The sequence below is a fragment of the Cervus elaphus genome, chromosome 1 (genome assembly GCF_910594005.1).
Source record: "Cervus elaphus chromosome 1, mCerEla1.1, whole genome shotgun sequence".
NCBI lineage: Eukaryota > Metazoa > Chordata > Mammalia > Artiodactyla > Cervidae > Cervus > Cervus elaphus.
This window is the reverse complement of record NC_057815.1, coordinates 72701087-72723701: the sequence shown is the minus strand read 5'-3', so window position 1 is coordinate 72723701 and position 22615 is coordinate 72701087.

The window sequence follows — 22615 nt, the reverse complement described above, 5'->3', positions numbered from 1 at the left end:
AGTCAAGGCTATGATTTTTCCAGTGGTCATGTATGGATGTGAGAGTTGGACTGTGAAGAAAGCTGAGCGCTGAAGAATTGATGCTTTTGAACTATGGTGTTGGAGAAGACTCTTGAGAGTCCCTTGGACTGCAAGGAGATCCAACCAGTCCATCCTAAAGGAGATCAGTCCTGAATATTCATTGGAAGGACTGATGCTGAAGCTGAAACTCCAATACTTTGGCCACCTCATGTGAAGAGTTGACTCATTGGAAAAGACCCTGATGCTGGGAGGGATTGGTGGCAGGAGGAGAAGGGGACGACAGAGGATGAGATAGTTGGATGGCATCACCGACTCAATGGATATGAGTTTGAGTAAACTCCAGGAGTTGGTGATGGACAGGGAGGCCTGGCGTGCTGCAATTCATGGGGTTGCAAATAGTCGGACACGACTGAGCGACTGAACTGAACTGAATCTTCTGTAAGCTAATCAAACAGATATTTATAACCTCTATAATAATTTCTGAAGTAAAATGAATTGTCTCTGAGTCCTTGAGGGAATTTGTGATCAGAATGTTTCAGTAGCACAGGCAGTTCCTCTGATATCCATTTTGATGATTCAGAGGTCTTTTTTCACTTCCTTCCTTGTTTTGAGTGATGTTCTAGATCAGAGAGGCTACCAACCAGTAATTTTCGGATAAGTCATGAATAGATTACCATATGTTTAACAAAACTTTATGGGATTGTTCTGGAAATTTCCAGATTTATCTTAGGTAGCTCTGATACATATACATATATATATATATATATACACACATACATAAATTATTTTTCTACGTCCTCACCTTACATATCTGGCAGGCTTCTCAAAATAAACTTATCACACTCCCATAACACCTATTTCAATAACATTTTCTATTACCAATGAATTCATCTATGGCAAAACTCTGTTGTCTTCTTTGATTCTTCCCTTATCATCCCACCAACAGACAATGGACCATGAAGCCCTGTTGATTCTACCTCTAAAATATGCTTCAAAAGTCTCAGATGACATACAAAGCCCTTCACAAGTTAGCTCCATCTAACTTTTCATGGACATGTGTCATTGTTCTGTTTTCATCTATTTTGGTAATAGCAACCAAAGAGATTAGGGAATTTAACTTCCTCCTATCAGTACCATTAGCTTAATGGCCCTCTCTATCAAGGGGCCCTTCTCTCTTCAAGCCAAGAGGTGTCCAAGTTGTAACAAATTAGATGCCATCTCACTCAACTCTGTTGTTTAAGAGAATTCACTGAAAATGATTCACCTCATGAGGCTGTCTGGAGAGACCACCACGAGTGTCTGATGCCCCAGTTTCTGTTTTGAATCCTTGCTTTTCAGCATTTCCTATGATTCTGTGAGTAGCACTGTCTGCTTCCAGTAAATTGTGTGTGTGAGCACGTGTGTGTGTGTGCGCATGTGTGTGTGTTGGGATGGTGATGTTGTGTGTATGCTGGGTGTGAGTTCTTGCGTCAGTTTCTGTTGCTTTTAACCAGAGAATTCTAACTAACACTCTACCTTTTAACATCCTGCCAGGGGTCTCCTCTCACATCCTAGATTCCAGGACCCTAAGAAGTGGAGCAATTTCTACAGAATGCTATATATTTCCATTCCATTTTCAAGCTTTTGTCCTTAATTTTCCCTCTTCCCATAATACCCTTTGTTCATTTCTGAAAAATTCCAATTCATCCTTCAAGCATTAGCTGCTTCAATATGGATGAAAGTATTTCTACTTCTAACGCTTCCCCAGCCCTAAAGACAAAATTAAGTGTCCTTGTTTTTTAAATACTCAAATCAATTTATACATCTTTCTAACTTACAACTTGGTATCATAGCTAGTGATTCACAAGTCCAGTTCTTCCAGGAGATGCTGAAATCCTCAAGAACACACAAGCAAAGTTCAACAACTATTTGTTGAATTGAATGAACTAAATCACATCCAAAGAGTTTTTTTTTTAAAGATGGTTCTCACTTTTCTGTTTATATGCCTTACAATTTCCAGTCCTCTTCTCTTTTAAAAAGTATATCCCATTAACACTTTACAGAGTTTAGAATTAATAACTGATGAGATGTAGAAAGTAAAAATAGTTGTCCCACTTCTCTTCCCTCTGTGATTCCCTGTCTCTCACTTTTCCACTGACACATCACATTTCAATGCCATTTTTTGTTTCCTTCCAAGTTCCCTTTGCCTCTTTCTTTGCAGAAATATGCAATGACCCATTATGCAATGAGTTACACCGTATAACAAACAGATTTCCCTCCTCTCCTGAGACCATGTGAATGAAGAAAAAAACATGAAATCCTTAATAAGACTGCTCATGTGATTGAAGGCTAAGAATGCGATCCCTTAGGAAATTCTGGAGATGGATACAGTTGGGCCCCTCTTGGAAAATCATTAGTGAATTATTCAATAAAAACAAAACATAAAGAAGAAAATGCCAGAGGTTCCTATCTACCTTCCTGAAAAGATTGATCCAAAGTCGCACTTTGTAATTGTTCAGATGAATTAACTTTAATCAGAGAAACAAAATGCTAATCAAAACAAGGGGGAGATAAATGGAGATAAATGGAATTGGTTTTCTCTTTGTATTATTTAATGGTGCCTCCTATCTCACCTGCTGCCTTTCCTGATGGACCAGAGTTAGTGAATGTTTCTTTGGTATTATATGTTCCCATTACTGAAGAAAAAAAAAAAAAGAAATCATCTTTCTCACTTACCCTCTTGAGTCTCTTCACCCTAAACCCTTTGCCTACGCAAGGAATCCCGAATTTCAGACTTTAGCTCACAAGATCCTCCATGACTTCATATGGCCCCTAACTAGCACCTTTCCCACTAACTTTACCATTCTACTCCAAAGCCAGGAACTTATCCAGTTTATCCAAATACTTTGTTGACACTTGTATGTACATTCAAGCAAGCTATACCTTTTAACTGGGAAACCTATTCCCTTTTATCTAGCAGGAATACCCTCTCTATCTTTGTTGACTCAGCTGAAGACCTAGCCCCTCACTCCTCTGTAAACACATCTGCATGTTCTGTGATGTTCTGTGTGTAAACACATCTTCACGTTCTGCAGGTTCGATCCCTGGGTCAGGTAGATCCCCTGGAGTAGGAAATGGCAACCCACTCCAGTATTCTTGCCCGGAAAATTCCATGGACAGAGGAGCCTGGCAGGCTACAGTCCACGAGGTCACAAAGAGTTGGACATGACTGACTGAGAACATGTTCTGTGTAATTTATCTTTTGATTTATTTTGTCTCTACTAGACTCTGAGCTCCTTGAGAGATCAAAGTATATACCAATCACAATTCCCAAAATATAATAAAAACTCTAACATTTGTTAGATGAATTAACCATTACTCACTTCCAAAATAAAGCCATGGAGGGTTGCTGTTGAGGGAGAAGTAAACGCCCAGTTTATTGCACACAGAGAAGTCTTTGCTTCCTTCTCAGTATGCTAAAGGAAATAAAAAGTTGTTTCATAACACGGATCATCTGCCCCCTGCTAGGCACCATGGTACAGAGATACAGTCTCAGCTTTGAAAGTTCACACTCTTATAAGAGAGAAGCCTCAAACTGGTACATGTTACAAAATAATAAAAGGGCTAAAATGTGTTTATTTAACATTTCTTATTATGGGAAAATAAATTAGCCACCTCTGAGGCCCACTGAAAAACACTTCAATGATACATAAATAAATGGGCTTCATAGTGCCAGAGAATTTCATTGGTCTTCACTATGCCAGTTAGCAATCATGGTATCTGGAAATTAACATTAGCCAAAAACAAAAGAAATTTTTCTATGCACACATAAGGGCATAAAGCAGCAAGTCTATAAAACCGTATGGACACCGACAATAAATGACAAGGGATAAACATATACTTATCTCCAACTGGTTCTATTTAGGAGAAGAAGAAAAATGAGGTCAATGACTTCACTCAAAAAGCTATTCTAGGTTAAGCCTTTCTAACATGAGCATAGATAGAAATTGGTTATTTCAGCCCAGATTCCAACAGCTTTAAAGAGCTTTTCTCTTTAGAGGGTAACATTCATTTAAGGGATCTTTCAACCTATACAATTTCCCAATTCCTAAAATTGATCACAGGAGCAACTTGATTCCGAAAGAAGTTAGGACTTTAAAAATGATGGTAGGGTGAGAAATAAGAAATTACTACAAACTATTTTACTAGTCCTGAAATTAAATAATTTAATTAATTTTAATTAAACAATTAAAAGTAATACAGCACTGTGAAAAATGTATAAACTCTAAAGATATACCATTTTCAGTTCTGGCTTTATCTCTTCCTGTCTGTCACTTTGGGCTTGTGGGAAAGTGGGTAAAATTTTTACCCCAGCAGACATTAGCTTCCTCATTTGTGGAACTGAGATTTTAGAAAACCAATTTCATAGAAGCTTGTGAATATTGAAAATTATATTATATGGGACTTAGCCTAGTATTTAACACATGCTTATATATCTGGCTCAGATGGTAAAGTGTCTGCCTACAATGCAGGAGAGCTGGGTTCAATCCCTGGGTTGGGAAGATCCCGTGGAGAAGGAAATGGCAACCCACTCCAGTACTCTTGCCTGGAAAACCCTACGGAGGGAGGAGCCTGGTAGGCTATAATCCATGGGGTCACAAAGAGTCGGCCACGACTAAGCAACTTCGCTTTCACTTTACATATCAAGTAATACATACTCACTGTATAAAAGTATACTGATTCAAATGAATTCTTTTTAATGGCTGAGTAATATTCCATGGTGTATATGTACCACAGCTTCCTTATCCATTCATCTGCTGATGGGCATCTAGGTTGCTTCCATGTCCTAATGAGATGGATGAAGCTGGAGCCCATTATACAGAGTGAAGTAAGCCAGAAAGATAAAGAACATTACAGCATACTAACACATATATATGGAATTTAGAAAGGTGATAACGATAACCCTATATGCAAAACAGAAAAAGAGACACAGAAATACAGAACAGACTTTTGAACTTTGTGGGAGAATGTGAGGGTGGGATATTTCAAAAGAACAGCATGTATACTATCTATGGTGAAACAGATCACCAGCCCAGGTGGGATGCATGAGACAAGTGCTCCGGCCTGGTGCACTGGGAAGACCCAGAGGAATCGGGTGGAGAGGGAGGTGGGAGGGGGGATCGGGATTGGGAATACATGTAAATCCATGGCTGATTCATATCAATGTATGACAAAACCCACTGGAAAAAAATAATAATAATAAAAAATAAATAAATAAATAAATAAAAACACACCCAAAAAAAAAAAAAAAATGAGTAATGAACAGCCATGACCCCAAAAGGCCTGCAATCATTTTTATGATATAACTTCAAGAATTTGAAATAACTTAGTAATTAGGTTTATTTCTCTTGTTATTCATAATTCATAAATACTCTTGCATCAGATGTATCTGGTAGAATTTGTAATTATTATGCTTAGTAATAATAAAGGACAAAAAAGAAAAAAAAAGTATACTGATTATTTAATTAAAGTTAATTTAAGTATTAATTACTGCTTTGAATAGAGAATACCAAAGTGTATGGGAGACACTACTAATGTTCCTGTTTTTAGTAAAGACACAGTAGAGGAGAATGTTAAGGATGAAGAGCTGAGATAAAGAACAAGACTGTGGATGCATGAGACAAGTGCTCGGGCCTGGTGCACTGGGAAGACTCAGAGGTGTTGGGTAGAGAGGGAGGTGGGAGGGGGGATCGGGATGGGGAATACATGTAAATCCATGGCTGATTCCTGTCAATGTATGACAAAACCCACTACAATATTGTAAAGTAATTAGCCTCCAACTAAAAAAAAAAAAAAGAACAAGACTGAAAGGGAACAGGTTGAGAATAAAAGTAGGAGCATCTCCACAGCACTAGATCATTGGAAGGGGACTTATAAATATATCAGGTTGGCTAAAAAGTCCAGAACCCTAGGACTGCCTAAAAGTGTGAACTTCTGAACATTCTATGTGACTTTCCTTTCCACTAATGGACATCCTTTCTTCCTTCAATAATTAATCCTCCAAAAGTTCTGCATCTACAACGGTGTAAAAAGAAATAAATTTTTCTATCCTCAGATGGTCATACAGATAGATAGGGTATCCCTCTGGATAGACGTAGGCTACATGTTGTTGTGAAGAGCATCAAAGTAGCAACAGTCGTCAACTTGTGGACCCAAGTGAGATCATATTTCAGGGTTTCTGGGTGGTAACACATTTTGGTCTGTCACAAAATTAAGGAACAACAGTTCTAAGATGTGAACACATTGCACCATGTACTCTCCAATCACGTTGACTTGAAAGAGATACAGAATCTTCTCTTTGAGGAGCGATATGAAAAGTTCCAAACAATGGAGGGAATAAAGACTAGATCTATATTTCTCCAAAGACAGTTGGGAACTATAAGATACTGGACAAGTTTTTTTATATATAAATTTCAGTTAAATTACTAGGATAATAACTACTTCATAGAGTTGTGGTACAGGTTAAATAGCATAGTTATATAAATTATGTAACACAGCCCTATGTGTGTGCATGCTAAGTCACTTCAGTTGTGTCTGACTCTTTGCGACCCCATGGATTGTAGCCTGCCAGGTTCCACTGTCCACGGGATTCTCCAGGCAAGAATGCTGGGGTGGGTTGTCACGTCCTCCTCCAGGGGATGTTCCCAACACAGGCCCCTACTATTTAGTAAATACTCAATAAATGGTAGCTGTGCTGGTTAAGTGGGGGAAAAAAAGAAAGGAAACATGGTCATTTGTCAATTTCTACATTTGGTACTAAAATGTACATAAAATGTATATAAAATGTATAAAGGTGTATTAAATGCAACTGGCTAAAGCTACCAGAGAATATTGGACTGAAGAAGTTTCAGTGGGTACAGCTTTAAAACTCCCTCATTTTCCCCTGGGAGATGCACTCAGGTATCATAATGTTTTGTCTTTGCAGGATGAGATCTGACCAGAAGTGCTAAGTGGGGGCTTTTCAAGGCTCTTATATTTCCAACAACAATCTGGAACTCCAGTATAACTGATGCATATATTTGTAAAAACTGTCACCTGAAATGGACATCTGGGTCTGGATACAAATTCACATAGTGCTGCCAATCCACCTCACTTTATTATGTTCAGGTTTTGTTCTAGGGCTTCCCTGGGGGCTCAGATGGTAAAGAATCTGCCTACAATGCAGGAGACCCAGGTTTGATCCTAGGAAGGGCACAGTGAGGCAAGCCTGCCTGGTGAGGGCCTAACTACCTCAACTCTGTGGGCAGTGGAGGTGTTTGAGTTCTGTGGGACATCCAGTAGGAAGGAAACCCCAGACATGGGGGATCAGAGCACGGAACAGTCATGTGAACTTTGGGGGCTTCCCTGGTGGCTCAGATGGTAAAGAACTCGCCTGCTATGCAAGAGACCTGAGTTTGACCCCTGGGTTGGAAAAATCCCCTGGAGAAGGGGAGAATTCCATGGACAGAGGAGCCTAGCAGGCTACAGTCCATGGGGAAACAAAGTCAGACACGACTGAGCAACTTTCACACACACTTCAGGTAGCATCGACCAGCTTCAGTTTCCTTGCCTTCAGATAGCATCTCCCAGCTTCAGTTTCCTTGCTTCTCAAATGCAGATAAAAGCATTTGTCTCCATCAATCTTCCAGACTGCTTGTGTGGATCAAAATATAAATTGATAATTTGTGCAAGTTTGGTATAAACTACAAAGTAATAAGGATTATAATAATATAAGCCATATTGTCATTATTTCCTCTTTAGGTATTCAAAATATTGAAGAAAATACATTATCTTTCATTGAAAGAGGATCAGACAAAAGTAAGGATGAATCTGTTCATTTGGGTCGCCTCTAAACACCTATTAAATCCATTGGCATGTTGGGCTTACATTCCAGATATTTGTTTTTGAAGGGGTAATAGTGTGTCCCTAGAAAGTCCCTATCGGAATCATTAGGAATGACTTTGCCTCTTCACACTTCCCAGAAAATTTGTGAGCGCCAACATTTTCTCAATGTATTTCCTTTTTGATTAAGCCAGAGTGATTGGTTACTATAACTTGCAGCAAAGAACTCTAACTGAGACACATGGTATAGCGGGAAGACCTTTGAGACCAGACAGAGATTAACTGAAATGCCGAACCCATCACTTACTAAACTTGGATAAGTATGTAACCTCTTTGTGCCTCAGTCTCTAATCTGTAAAATGGGAATGAGAGTCTCCCTCACAGAGATTGTGATATCTGAGAATACTGAATAGAGTGGTTGGCACCCAGAGGGGATGAATATATTGCAATTGCCTTTATTCTCTCGATCAACGGTTTTTTACCTTTTAGGATTGCTCACGCCTTTGAAAACCTAATAAGCATTGACTCTCTGATCCAAAAATAATGTGCATATACATATCTACACAACCTCTTTCATATAGTTTTAGAAATTCACTGGATCCACTGAAATCTAATAAGGGCCCACCAAAACCAAATAATAATTTCTATTGTAAGTGGTTGCTTATGACATATACATACATATTTTCACTTTGAATGTTACGTATCTGCTTTGTCTCTGAGCTCTTCTGCTACTGCTACTACCATCAAGACTCAACAAATGCTTTTACTTTTATAAAAAATAACTACTTAGAAGGGCTTTTACACTCATCATAGCACATAATCTTCCAAAAAAAATCCTGTGAAGTCTATGTTGTTATCTTATTTTACAGATTGGAAGGAAAAAATTTACTTTGTATTTCTCCATTATAAACAAGACTCCTGAGTCTATAACCTGTGTTATAGTCACCGTTGTTTTGCCAACAATTTATATAGTACCTAGAACATGGTAGCACCCAAGGTACTCATTTGAAATAAATGAAGGGAAAATGTAAAAAGAGGATTCTTGCTTCTAAATAATAAGGTAATAATTTGAGGCTAAATAAGCACAAAGCCAAAACTCTATTAGAACTTCCTTGTGATTATACGCCAGTATCATCAGAGATATAATGGACTCTTAGTAAATGTTTCATTGATGGGTAGGTAGATAAATTGATGAATAAATGAAACCTTTGTAAAAAATGGAACCTGACACTTCAACAAAAATTTTCTGTTTATCTTGTTGTTGTTCAGTTGCTCAGTCATGTCCAACTCTTTGCAACCCCAAGGACCGCAAGACACCAGGCTTCCCTGTCCTTCACCATCACCCAGAACTTGCTCAAACTCATGTCCATTGAGTTGGTGATGCCATCCAACCATCTTGTCCTCTGTCATCCCCTTCCGTTTATCTATTACTGCCTAAAACTTAGTAACTTAAAGCAACCATTTTGTTTTGTTCTCAACTTTCTGGATCAAGAATTTGGGAAGGGTTCAGCTGGCTGGTTTATCTCCAAGCTCCATGGTATCAGAGGTGGGTGAATGGGGCAAGAACATCCATTTCCAAGCTCACTTCTTCACACACTTGCCTGTGCCTTGGTAGAAAGTGGTCGCAATGAGGCTCATCTCTCTTGCCATGGAGTCTCTTTACTTAGACTCTCTAGCAGGACTGTCAGCCTTCTAACACAGCAGCACAGGGCTCCAAGATGAAGAAGCAAAACCTACAGTCCACTAAAGCTCTATGTCTAGAATTGAAACAGCATCACTTATACTGGATTCTATTGGTCAAAGTAGTCACAGGCTGGCCTATGGTTTAAGGGGTGAGGAAATAGATCTCATGTGATTATGGAAAGAATAACAAAGATTGGGAAGCCACTGTTAATCTACTACAGTTTCCTTAGCCAAGACAGAAAGTTCACAAGCAATCAACTATGACATTGCTCTTGTTGCCACCTTCAATTAGACTTTTGTTGTGGAATAATTTACCCTGATGTTGGGAGGGATTGTGGGCAGGAGGAGAAGGGGACGACAGAGGATGAGATGCCTGGATGGCATCACCGACTCGATGGGCATGAGTTTGAGTAAGCTCCGGGAGTTGGTGATGGACAGGAAGGCCTGGCGTGCTGTGATTCATGGGGTCACAAAGAGTCGGACACGACTGAGCGACTGAAGTGAACTGAACTGGACTGAATTTTCATTTCCCAATTATCAATAAATAATCCTATAAACCCTTAGATTCAAATAAGCTTGGATGCATATCTGAATTAATTTTCATGCTTCAGTGAGCATGTCTCAGGGGTAACATAGGAGTGTCTGTGTTCTAGTTATTTAAGGTAATTCAAACTTCTCCAAATCTGGTGGGATCAAGCAGCCCAAAATAACATTACAGCTGAAAATTTACTCTACAGTGGTGTCATTACAAATCAATCCTGCACTGCCCACCTCCTAGGCATGCAAAAAAGTCAGCATGGCCACTTTCGGGATATTTTAGCATCTCAGCAGGGAGCATGGCTAAGTCAGATCTAAAATAGCACAATGATCCCAGAAACGACATAGAAGAAAGGAAATACAAAGAGCACAAACAAGCACAGGGCATCTCGGACAGTCCCAGAGAGAGCTGAAGCTTATTTTCAACACTAAGTTCTAGAGGCTTCATATTTTGAGGAGTTATACCATTTTAAGGATGGTTTTAATGCTTACTTCTACAAGTTCAAATTCAACAGGCACAAGGATTATTATCTTACTGTGTCATGATCTTAATATCTCTCTATCACAAAAAATTTACAGTACACATTATTTTCAATGACCCAGGACTTTCGCTCCCTATTAACTGATGAAAAAAGAGGAACTGGTTGGTTTTGTCAAATGCAAAGGTACACTTGAGTTATTTTTGGCTCGTTGGAACTTTCAATGAAATTGCTCAGTATCCTGGGGAAGACAACATTTTACAGACGTTAAGACTTGCCGTGCATGCTGTGTGCCTAGGCTCTCAGTCATGTCAGACTCTTTGCGACCCCATAGACTGTAGCCCGCCAGGCTCCTCTGTCCATGGGGATTCTCCAGGTAAGAATACTGAAGTGGGTTGCCATGCCCTCCCTCCTCCAGGGGATCTTCCCAACCCAGGTCTCCCCGCATTGCAGGCACATTCTTTACTGTCTGAGTTACCAGGGAAGCCCAAGACTTGCCATAATTAAGGTCAATTTAGACACAAATGTGGAAAGCGTAGAATATGAGAACAAAGAAGAGAATAAACAAGATGGGTTTAATAGAAACTATAGATGTTAACCCCAGAGAAGGCATCTGGGAGAACTGTTTTGTTTCTGATGGGGCACAATGTTCCCAGCCTCAATATCACAATCTTTCATTTCTAAAACATCTATTAGAATGCAAGATCCTTGGAAAGCAAGATTTTGGCCTTCTGCTCTTTAATATATTCTAGACATTTAGAACAACACCTGGCATCTAATGAGCACTCAATAAATGTTTGTTCAATTTAACAAATGAAGCTCATGAGCATTGGCTGAAAGGGATCCAGGAGGCTAATTGAATGTGGGTATACTTACTGGAGATGTATTTGTGCAATAGGAACTCTGTCTGTGGCATAAGAGAAAGGAACCAAGATACCTGCCAACACGGAGGCAAGTCTTGGGGCTCTTGCCCATTAGATAGTGTGCAATAAGGGTCTCCTCAGTGCTAAGCAGAGCAACAAACCAGAGCTAAAAAGAGAGAATCCCTATTCTGTGCTGAAACTGAGGAAAGGGGACAAGTATAAGGCTGTTGCATCCTACGATCACTTGGGCACTCAGATCTCAAGCCTGATGAACAGAAAGGGGTATGGGGGCAGAGTGAAGGAAGCATCATATGATCTGAAGTGTGATAGCTGACATAATTGCAAGATTTACTCTACTTGGAGGCAAAGATAATGTGAAGAACATCACAATTCACCCACTTTTTCTTTTAATTAACTCAGTAACTGGGGGTCATGCCATGTCAACTTGAAGGGGTGGATGGACATAGGTATGACAAAAAAGCAGAAACTGACATAATCTATCTTAACCCCTAGAGCAAGACATTCCACAGTCTCTCTCCTCCTGAGATTTCTGAATCTGAAGAATTTTTCAACAAGAAAGCATATAATATCCAGTCTCTAAACTTTCTAATGCAAGAACTGATTTGAAAAATTATCCATGGTGACTTTTGCATCAGAATTTATAGCGTAAAACTAGAGGAGAAAAAAAGAAAAACTCAAAATCCAAGCAGACCACAAGTTAATGGGATCTAACCATTGGTTTCTATGGCACAAAAAGAAACCCCCTTAAACTGATGAGATCTAGCCCTTGGTTTCTGTGGAACAACAAAAACCAATCAACCAAGCAAAAAAACATAAAAACCCCAAACAAACAAACAAGGACTCTGCAAAAAAAAAGTCAAGGCCCATGCTTGTCTTATTCAATGCTTTACTACCAGGACTGCCAATAGTGATGAATTTATAGTGAATAAAGGGAGTCTGGCCTTGCATATACAAAACACTATATTGGGCTGTCAGAAGTCCTAGTCACCAAGTGATTTGTGGGTAACAGATGCTGTGTTCCCTCTTAGGAGGGAAATCTTTCTGCATGCCTGATCACCTGCTCTTTACCAGCCTGCTGTCCTTTCCACGAGTTTGCCTTTCTTCCACTGCCTCTTATAACCTAATCTCACGAGAGAACTATTTCCCAGTTGAGCTCCAAATTAAGAAGAAAAGCATCCAACAGCCTAAGATGCTCAAAGTTGATCAAGGAAAAGTACAATATTAACCAGGAAGATATATGATAACACACATAAATAGAAAAGAATCAGAAAATATCCAAACAACATCAGAGGTGAGCAGTACAATTATAGGTGATTTAAAATTTTTTTCCTTTATAATTGTTTTATATGTTCCTCAAAGAACGTATATTATTCTTATACTGAGAAAATATCATCAAATTGCAATATATATGCATAAGATCCCATTTTAATTTTCATAAAATGAGTATGCATGTGTGTGAATGTATGTATGCACATATGGTTGAATATGGATAGAAAAATCTGGAATTTCAGACATCAAAACTAGAAATAGTTGACAAATTTTGGAAATGTGATTGAGGGTAGAGGGGGAAAGGAGGGTAATTTTACTTCTTTTCTTTAATTCTTTTCCAATGTTTGAAATTATATTTTATAATAAACATGTATTGTTTTTAAATTTTAAAAAAACAGGTAACTAGAAATGATAATCTAAAGTGTCCTGTTGGTAGTCGGGTCCATGGAAAAATCCAATTATAAAATGAAATGTATTACTGCTGTGATAATATGTAGTTATTGACATGATAATATGTTATTATATCATTATTGCTATTGTAACAACACATTTGTATAGATTAAGTTCCTGTTTTTATTCTTTAGGTTAAACTAAAGAAAACAAACCTAAGGGACAAGTGAAAAACACAGCTCGCTAAGCACAATGAAGAGCTTGTGATTTACATGAGTGGCCTTCCTAAAAGCAGGATAAGAAAGCTCCGTGAGGAAGTTAGCTGAGGTACAGAGAAGACTTTCACACAGTGGGAGCAAGTGGCACCGGTGTGGGTTAGCAAGAAGCACACACAGAATTGCTTTCCCTGGAGGACTTTAAAAATAGGCTGGCTTGTCTGAGTGAGTGAAAATGTATTTCTGCTAACGGCCAAGCAGATGGACTTAGTGACCCCTCAAGGTCCCTTCCGGTTCTGTGACTCGGGCTTACAACCCTCTCTCAGGCACAAGAGCTCGGCCTCACCCAGAAGGCAGGCCTCACCTGCACTCACTGGCCTCTTTATCTCCATGGGCTACAATTGCTCCCTACATCCTGCTATACCCACAGTCCTCAAGCCCGGCTTCTAATAGCATCCTTAAGTGAAAAAAAAAAAAAATAAAGTTGTTCAGAACCAAATTCAAAACATGAGGTCTACAAGACCCAAGTTGAATGACATACAATCTTCAAAAATGTCAATATCATGCAAAACAAAGTAAGGCAGAGTCACATTCCAGATTAAAGGAGACTAAAGGAAACTGAAACGAAACGAAATTGATGAAAATGCAGCTGGTGATCCTGAATTGGATCATACAATGGGATGGGTGGAGTCGGGGAGAAGGAAGGCTATAAAAGACATTTCTGGGCCAATAGCCGAAGTTGGAATGTATTATAACATTGTTCAATTTCTTGGATTTGATAACGATACTGTGAGTATGTAAGAGAAAAGAAAAACCCGTGTTGTTAGGAAATAGACACTAAAGTTTTAAGGCGCAAAGATTAGATAGGTGGGCTTCCAGGTGGCTCGGTGGGAAAAGAATCCTCCTGCAATGCAGGAGATACAGGAAGTACAGGTCTGATCCCTGGGTTGGGAGATCCCCTGGAGGAGGGCATGGCAACCCAGTCCAGTATTCTTGTTTGGATAATCCCATGGACAGTGGAGCCTGGAGGACTACAGTCCATAGGGTCGCAGAGAGTCAGACACGACTCAGCAACTTAGCACAATGCACCCATTAGATCGGTAGCTGGATAGATAGACTAAATATCTACATACACAGATGACAAAGCAAATATGACGAAATGTTCAAAATTGGTGTGTCTGAAAAAGGATCTAGAGAAGTACTTCATACCAATCTTCAAACTTTTCTATAAATTAGAGGTCATTTTTTTCAAAAAAATGTTTTTAGAAGTGGGCTCTAAAGTTGCTGCCGTGACTTAGGTGTTTCATTACCAGGATTCCTGCCTCCTCTATCCCTCACCATTAGAAACCATACCCATCTTGGCTCATTTGAACATCTGATAAATAGATACTTTATTATCTATAAAATATTATCCATATCTTACAGAGAACATTGAGGCTCAAAGATCATAAGCACTTTGTCCAAACTCATGGCTACTAAGTGATTAAGCCATTAATCAAACCCATATCTTTATGTTAACAAGGCTAACTGTCATCACCTAAATGACTTCACAGAGAATTCCCTGGTGGTCCAGGGGTTAGGACTCTGTGCTTCCACTGCTGGCAGCCTGGGTTCCATCCCTGTTTGGGGAATTAAGAGCCTGAAAGCTGTGTGGTGTGGCTAAAAAAATTAAGATAAATAAATGACTTCACAACAAGGCATCCCATTTCTATGGGCATACAGTAGAGTGATACTATCTGTAGATGAGACGATGTAGTGAGTTCAGTCATGTGTGATCCTTTTAGGCCCCTGTAGCCCTCCAGTCTTCTCTGTCCATGGGATTCTCCAGGCAAGAATACTGGAGTGGGTTGCCATTTCCTTCTCCAGAGGATCTTACCCAACTCAGGGATCGAACCATGTCTCTTGCTTCTTCTGCAGTGGCAGACAGATTCTTTACCACTGAGCCACCAGGGAAGCCCAATATTACCTTGTTCTGACCTACAATTAGTAATAGCAAATAAGCTCTGAACATAAACTATTCTGTTAAATTCTAATAAATATAAGCCACTTTATATACTGATCTTTCATTTTTATCTCCTATAAAATTTTGACTAAAATTCAACATGTTTAGGAGAAAAGACCTTTATTTATTACTAGTACTACACTTGGGACTATATACTGATCCATCTTTTTTGAGAAACAACTTGACAACATGTACTACAGCCTCAGAATGTCTGTAGCCTTTAACCTAGCCCTTCCTGGATATCTATCCAGTATTGCAACTATGGAGGTTGGATTACTTTGTGGGCCAAGATGTTCCTTGCGATTTTATTAGCAATAGTTAAAATAATAGCCTAAATGTCCAATGTTAAAGGATGTATAAGTAGATGATGGTGCACATCCCTATAGAATAACAGTGTAGCCATTGAAAATTCTTTTCATAAAATGTAATGACATTTTAAAACTTCTAGCACTGAAAGCCATGCAACTTCATGAGACCATGAGGAGTATGTGCAGGGAGGGGAGAGGTAGGAGAGAGACAAACACTCTGCCTGTCCAGTTAGACCTAAGGAGGACAACTGAGCAAAGGAGACAGAGAAGCAGCAGCCAGTCAGGCGAGAAGAATAATGAGAGAGTGCCGCCCCTTAAAAGTGAAACCAAGGTGCGGGGTATTACAGCGGGAAATGATCAGTGGTGTCAAAAGCTGCTGTAAGGTTAAGCAGTGATTGTCCGTGAGTGTTAGAACTTGAGATTGCTGTCATTAATTCTGTCTTCCATTAGAAATCAGAATAGTGGTTGCCTAGGGTGGGGAAGGGAGGTCAGGAGAAGAATGTCAAGGAGCTTCCTGGGTGATGCAAATTTTTTACCTCTTAACTAGGGTGTGGGTCACACAGGTAGGAACACTTCAAAACTCATTAAACTGTACACCCAAGATTTGTGCATTTCAGTGTGTGCAAATTGTACTTCAATAAAAAATAAATAAATTCTATTTTTACCTTTCTGCATTTTCCAATATTACTTTAATGAACATTCATTACTTTTATAATAAAAAATAAACATTTAGGAACGAAGGTGGGATTACTGCATATGTCAAACTTCTTTGAATTGTAAAGGTAAGAATTAGCAGGATATTATTTTTCCCTCAACCAAAAGCCAATGTAAATAATAATTGAATAGTGTACATAATGAAAACTTTGCCCTGGATTTCCCAGGGGACACTCACCTCTGCAAGTAAAACTCTAATTCTTATAGCTAAAACAGGACACATCTACTTCTTGACATATCAAGACTGGACAGTTCCAGCAATGAATGATTTCTGTATCTTACAAACGCAAAGCATTGAAAGCTAATATCAAAATATAGTTTTGTATCCTTGACTAAGTCATAAATTTTGTGTCCATATTTTCTCCAAAATGGCGTTAATGTCTGTATATGTCAATCTTATGGTCTCAAGTCAATTCCATAAGTTAATGATCATGAAATTATTTGGAAATCATAAACAATTTTATGATTTCAATTTTTATAAATTCAAGGTGTGGTAAATATTAATATGATTTGAGGGCATGGGCAGTTCTATTTATCTCAATAACCTTACAGGGGATGTTCCCTTTGGAAATAGACCTGAAAACTGCCTTCTTTCCTGAAAAAATAGTCCAGGGCAAATGCCCCAATAACTGAATCTGAAACATCACATTTCAGTGGTTAGTGAATTTTTGTAGTACAATAAGAAGGCTCATATCTTGAGAAATTGCCCATGACCACTTCTTTTCTTTTTATATACATCCTCCCTTAGCTCAATTTTCATTAGAATGAGAGTTTCTTGTCTTCTTGTAAGCTAGTGAAGAAAGAAATATTAATTCATTGGAAAGGCATATCAACTTCCATATGTCCAAAAATGAAATCTCTTCCTCTCCTCACAGCTTGCAAAACTTACTCCATTTCCTGTGTACAAAGCACCTTAGTACATGTCTACTATCCCCAGAAGTTGCAATTGAAGGATAGAAAATAATTTGTATTTTCTAGAACAGAAAGATCATCCAAGAAATTAGAGAGATCAGAAAAATAACAAGCTAAATGGTGTGGGTCTTATCTCATGGCCAGTTGGGTGTCACTGAAGGCTTCTGAAAACAAGGATGATATTTTTTTTTTTTTAAGCAATTTTAGCAAGATGAATATGAATTTGGTAAGAAAAGATTAAAAAGGATCAAGTAATAGAAAAGCCCCCAGATGAAACTGTATTGACAGGTAAATGTGAGGTCATGAGTGCAGTAAGAATAGAACCAAATAGGGGAGTCAGAAATAGGATAAGATCATGAGGAAAATGGAAATGTGGTTTATGACATGGTGAGTTTAAGACAACAATGAGATCCAAACAGAAATATCAGGCAGGTACAACTGAAGGTGCAAGACTAGGAAGCAGAAGAGCATCTTTGAACACAGTTTGGGAAGAATATTCCACCCAGTGTGATCATAGAGGGTCTGTAGAGTTGCATTTACCAAAAGAATATATGGATTTTATTTACTTAATAACACATTTAAGCTAATATATCAGAAATAGCTTTTCAGCATATAAACAATATTAAAAATCACCAAGATTCTTTATGCTCTTTTTTCCATACTCTTCACAATCTTTTTTCCACAGCCTTCAAAATTTAGTGTGGATTTTATACTTTACATTTGGCTAGCCAGATCGCAAGTGCTCAGTGGCCACTGTATGTGGGTCATGACAACAGTACTGAACAGTACAATTCTCTAGATGATACCTTCCCACTCCTTATAGTTCAGCATTAATAGCAGAAGGTTGTAAGGGAAGGAAAAACTGATTAACAAGACAGAAACTGTGAGAAGGTATATGAAAGTGTGTGGCTTCACAGGTGAGTCAGTGGTAAAGAATCTGCCTACTAATGCAGAAGACGTGGGTTCAATCCGTGGGTCGGGAATATCCCCTGGAGAAGAAAATGGGAACCGACTCCAATATTCTTGCCTGGAGAATTCCATGGACAGAGGAGCCTGGCAGGCCATGGTCCATGTGGCAAAGAGTCAGACAGAGACTAAACACCAGCAGCAGCATACGGAAGTGTGTGTGTTTGTGTGCTTGTGTGTGATTTGTGTGTTTGTGTTATGTGTGTACTTACAATGACATTTATCAAATTTTTATTATACACCAGGCAATGAATACAGTGTTTAAAACATATTATTCTGTTAACTAACTGAAAAAACTCTGTGGAGTAAGTACTATAAATATTATTTTCATTTTACAAGTTAAGAATGTCTTAAGATTAAGTAAATTTTTTCAAAATTATTCAGCACTTATTCTTTATAATAGCCAAGACATGGAAGCAACTAAGTGTCCATCAACAGAAGAATGGATAAAGAATATGTGGTGTGTATATATATATATACACACACACACATATATACAATATAATATTACTCAGCCATAAAAAAGAATGAAATAATGCATTTGCAGCAACATGGATGGACCTAGAGAACATTATACTAAATGAAGTAAATCAGACAGAGAAAGATAAATATCATATGATATCACTTTTATGTGAATCTAAAAATTTATACAAATGAACTTATTTACAAAACAGAACATACTCACAGACTTACTAGGGAAGGGAGGAAGGGATAACTAGGAGACTGGGGTTAAAAGATACACACTACTATATATAAAAATAGATAAACAGGGACTTCCCTGGTGGACCAGTGCCTAAGACTCCATGCTCCCAAAGCAGAGGGCCTGGGTTTGATCCCTGGTCAGGGAATTAGATCCCACATGCTGCAACTAAGAATTTGCATGGCACAATTAAAGATCCTTTGTGCCGCAACTAAGACCCAGTGTAACCAAATTAATTCATTAAATAAAATAAACCACAGGACCTATTGTATAGTACAGGGAATAACATTTGGTATCTTGTCATAAACTGTAATGGAAAAGAATTTGAGAAAGATTTTCTATACACCTGAAACTAATACAATATTGTAAATCAACTGTATTTCAACAACAAAAAATTTACTTAGCACTTAAGTAACTTTGAAAAAGCTACCTAACTTCTTTCAGCCAGACCAGTCTCATCCCAGAATCCTTTCACTGAACTTACATTAAAGTTTATGGGATTTGTTTTATTAACTTTCTTTTCTAGCAAAAAAAAAAAAAATTAAATGCTAGAGCTATTATTAAATAATAACCCATTGTGAGTAATTTTTCATATTATAAATTAATGTTCATATTATGACTGTAATGATTGTACTCTAGCCATAATATGAATATCTAGCAATCTATTTAATCATTTCTCCTTCTCTGGCCCTTAATTTCCTCCAAATGAGTGTGGCTTTTGTATTTAGCAACACAAATAACTGGCTCACCAGTTTGATTTGGTATGCTAAAATACAATGAAATTGATGTTGAAAACTAGATTGATTGTCATTAAATTCCCAAACATGGCTTTCCAGGGGCAATATCTATATAGCTGCATCTCTCCCATCTATCCCACTCCACACTAATTGCCACAGTTAGGGTCTTAGCCCAGGGATCAGAAAGACTTGGCAAAAGCCTGCATATCTGCCCAACTTAGGCACAGTTGACAAATACAGAGCCTTAGGAGCAGACTGAAGACAGATATGCCAACTGAACACCAAAAACGATGCCAAGTCAAAAATGTTCTCTTGTATCTGTCAACTCCACAGGTGGCCAATGAACCAACATGCTCTGCTAACTTGTGGCAAGTTTCCAAACTCAAGACTTCTCTTCCAATTGAGAACCAATTAGGCTGAAAGTACTTAACGATTAAATCCCTCCTCTCAGAATGTCCACAGTCCTATAAAATTCCAACAGATAATTACAGCAGGAGTAAAAGAGATGAAACTTAACAGTGCTTATAAAACACATCCCCAACTACCCAAGGCTTTGTGATGTTAGTAGGGTTATTGAGTTCTCACTGAGCATCTTTTCTCCTCTGCCTCCCACTGGTTCCACACACAAGGATAAAGGAGGAAGACAGGCATAGAGCACTAAGTGAAGTACTACACCAACAAGTTCAAGTTTAAGCACATGATCAGATACGTCACTTAGACTAAATTCAGTTAGTCTAAATTGCATTGACTGCTTGGCTTGGGAATGAGTTTTCCTGATATCTGATGGAGCAGATTTGTCCCACATACTCCTCCATCTCTGCTGTCCATATCCTGGATACAAGCCCAGCATAGTGAACTTTCATTATTATTATTATTCTTTTTTGCTAGTAGAAAGCTTAGTGGAAGGATTCTCAGAAATATGTAGGTACTCTCCTGTGATTTTCTAGGAAAGAAGTACTCTTAACATAACTGGCAATCTTCATGCATGCCCTAGTCCTTATAGGACTTTGTCCTTCAATCATTCCCTCCATGGATCCTAAAAAATTTACAAATTATTGCAAAAAGAAAATGCTTATCCAACCAAGACTCTGAACAAGGACTTCAAATAAAGGGTGACAGCTTCCTCTTTCCTCAGTTCAGTTCAGTCCAGTCACTCAGTCGTGTCCAACTCTTTCTTGCCCGGATTCAATCCTACACAGACATCCACCAATCTCCTATAACATGCTATGACATTTTCCCTTGCTTTCTGCACACACACACAGAAATTGGTGTTTCTAAAAGCGTGTGCCTACAGACCATCAACATCAGACTCATGGGAGTGGGGTAGTTGATAAAAAAGTTTTCTGGTACCTACTCTAGCCAGGCCAGTTAAACTAGAATATTTGGAGAGTGGAAAGTGAGACCGTCAGACAATAAAGTCTGACAACCACTTCCTTGAACCCTTAATTTCTCAAGTGCAGGGAATATGTTTCAGCTAGAAAGGAATTTATATACGGTCAAAGGGATGACTTTTGAGATCTATACGAGGTTACCCAACCCTGGACACAGGTACTAGTCCTTTCTGCCTACAAGGACAAGTCCAGCCCCACTGACCTGAAAAAGCTTGCACATCCTATCCATCTTACTAGAAAATCTGAAATATTTCACCATAATTATGAAGCTCCTGGTGAGCATAGTGCACAGTTCCTCATTCTCAGTCTGGGAAAAGGTCTTTGAGCAAGAATGAAAACTGAGATAATAATAGAATTGAGTTCCTGGGTCATTTCAAGAAATCACTATCAAAACTAATCACAAAAGAACTTCATACTATAATATAGGCTGGAACTTCTTAAAATAGGAATAATGAATCTGGATTTGCTTATTTTCAATTCATTTATTGATTTACTTTTTCATTTATTCATTTTTAATTCAATAAATATTTACTGAGCACCTCCCACATACCAAGCACTGATGTAATTGCTAAGGATAAACATGATAGAAAATGACTCTGCCCTTGTGAGGTGAAAATTTTGTTCATTTATTCACTTGTTCATTTATTCATTATTTGTTTAACAAATTTACTAAACACACCAATAAACATACCACTGGGATGGACACTATAGAGCATCTTTAGACAAATCACACATAGGCCTTGCCCTCAAGCAGCTTTCAACCTAGCTGTGGTGTCAGAGATCGAAATGAATGATTCTCATACTGGGCAAAATAAAATGAATACTAAGTACAAAAATGAAATTACTTCTGCCTAAAGCTGACTGAAAAGGAAGGGTCTGAGCCAAGCAACAAATTTTTTCATGCAGACATAAGAATACACCCTTCTATTGAAATCACAAGGAAAAGGCAAATATGTCTATCTAATATTTGAGAACAGGTATACAAGATGAGTGTTTTATAGGGTGGGTTTAAGAACTGGAGGTAGAAACATCTGAACAGGTTAAAGAATTCCTGGCTAAAGATTTTCTCTAGGTTGCATCTTTCTATGTGAACCTTCTTTTTCCATTTATCTACTCAGTTCAAAATATTCATTGAGCACTTTCATATAATGGTGAAACAACTGCTAAAAATGTCACCTATTATAAGAAAGAAGACAGGAAATGTAGTAATGAATGTTTGAATTTGAGTGATGAGATTTCCAGGCAAAACCTTCAAGATGCTGACCAGCTCTTATTGGTGGTATTTGATAAACTGCTACAAGATGTTCTAAAGAAAAAACTAGTTGGTTTATAAGCAGAACACAGAAGAAATGTAGAGGGTTCATGATTTTCTAGTGGGGAATATAAAACTGTTTTTCATCTCTAGCCTCTCTGGGAAGCAGAAAACTTACCAAAATAAAACACTATTTGAGGACAAAAGATCAAATGACAGGTGTGACCATAAGGCCTTTCTTAAAGATCCATGTAAGAATTAAGGTGGGGCTTGTAGAACTTCTCTGCTCTGCTAA